This window comes from Salvelinus sp. IW2-2015, linkage group LG31 (genome assembly GCF_002910315.2).
Source record: "Salvelinus sp. IW2-2015 linkage group LG31, ASM291031v2, whole genome shotgun sequence".
NCBI lineage: Eukaryota > Metazoa > Chordata > Actinopteri > Salmoniformes > Salmonidae > Salvelinus > Salvelinus sp. IW2-2015.
In genome coordinates, this window is record NC_036870.1 from 8,882,821 (window position 1) to 8,884,572 (window position 1,752).

General features: G+C 36.8%; 1 pseudogene; it reads right to left on the minus strand.

Moving 5' to 3' along the window:
• LOC111955678 (C-type lectin domain family 4 member M-like) overlaps window positions 1-1,156 on the minus strand; it is a 30,274-nt pseudogene extending 29,118 nt beyond the window's left edge.
• Between the last annotated feature and the right edge of the window lie 596 nt (window positions 1,157-1,752).

Genomic DNA, 1,752 nt, shown 5'->3' on the forward strand with positions numbered 1-1,752 from the left:
TCAGGGCGTGGAGCTGGGGTGGGCATTTCTATTGTTTTGTTCTATGTTTTGTCTATGTGTTTGGCCTGGTATGGTTCCCAATCAGAGGCAGCTGTCAATCGTTGTCTCTGATTGAGAACCATACTTAGGTAGCCTGTTCCCACCTGCGTTTGTGGGTAGTTGTTTTCTGTTGTGTGTCTGCACCAGCCAAAACTGTTATTGCGGTGTTCATTAAATAAATATGGACACGTACCACGCTGCACCTTGGTCCTCTCCTTCCAACAGCCGTTACAGCTGGGGGTGCCAGATGAACAGATTGACACATTTTGAAATGGAAAATATTTTTACTTCGCAATATTATGGACACAGCACACAAATATATTTTTTCACATTAGATGCTAGATGTAATTTAACTAACATCTCTTGATAAAGAACTATTGATTTTCAGAACTTCTGATAGTTCTATAATATACGATTATATAATTATTTTACTTTTAGCTATGGTGTCAGATACGTGGGAGGAAGCATATTGAATATGAATTAGAAGCGGTGTCTATTCGATTGAGTTGACAGACATGGCAACCCTGAGAGAACTTTATTTTGAATGCAATACACATCATGCCTGAGTGAACACTGCATAACCAAAGTAACTCCCGAAATTGTGTAAATGTAAATCCTTCATATCAGGCTCTCTTTGCTGGAAATTATACATATTGTTTTTGTCATATTGTAGTCACATTCATTTGAATTGTGTTCTTGTCCCACAAGCCATACATTTCAAAACCATGAAGGCTATTTCCAATACCTGCTGCTTTCGTTGCTGTAACATTTTAGATCATTTGTATAATTTCCCAAAATAAATTCCTTTTTACAGGAAACACTTTATGTTCTTACCCGTGTGCACTTCAGGACCGCGCAGCTCTGAATCGTCCAAATATTGACTATCTTTGTCGATAAGTTTAGAATACATCCCATCGCATGCTGTTGATCCCATATCAACCATCTCGCCTCTCGCCTCTCGCACCGTGATCCTCGTCAATAAGAAACTGATTCCGCAGCTAGAGCTAGACTTGTGAATCTACCCCGTCACAATTTATATGAATGTGAGGTGAAAATAAACAGAGAATTCAGCAAGAGGTGGGGAGCATGTTTTGGAATATTGCATGGACATTGGACAACAAGAAGAATGACGTTTCTGATCGTTTTAAACTCGTCTCTGTTCAACATTGCGCAGTTTCATGTGCCTGGAGCAATTTGTTGGCCAATGATATTATTACATAATAGTGACATAAGTGCATATGACAATTCTGAAGAAAAAAAAACGTTTTACAAAATGTGCAAAATATGTCAATTTATTATATCAAACGTCTGGAAATTATTTTATAGATTTACCTATCGGATTTTTTTTTTTAAAAGGTAATAACTGTACTAATTAATACACCATTAATTAACTATTGAAGTAGAATATAAGATTAGTAGCCTATGTATCGTTTTGTGTTTTTTTTTGTCTTTTTTGTGGGACATTTAATAGGACAAATTTACACTGAACAAAAATGTAAAATGTAAAATGTTGGTCCCAGAAATTCTATTTCTCTAAAATGTTGTGCACAAATTTGTTTACATCCCTGTTAGTGAGCATATCTCATTTGCCTAGATAATCCATCCACCTGACAGGTGTGGCATATCAAGAAACTGTTTAAAGAACATTACACAGGTGCACCTTGTGCTGGGGGTCTATAAAAGGCCACTCTTAAATGTGCAGTTTTGTCACAC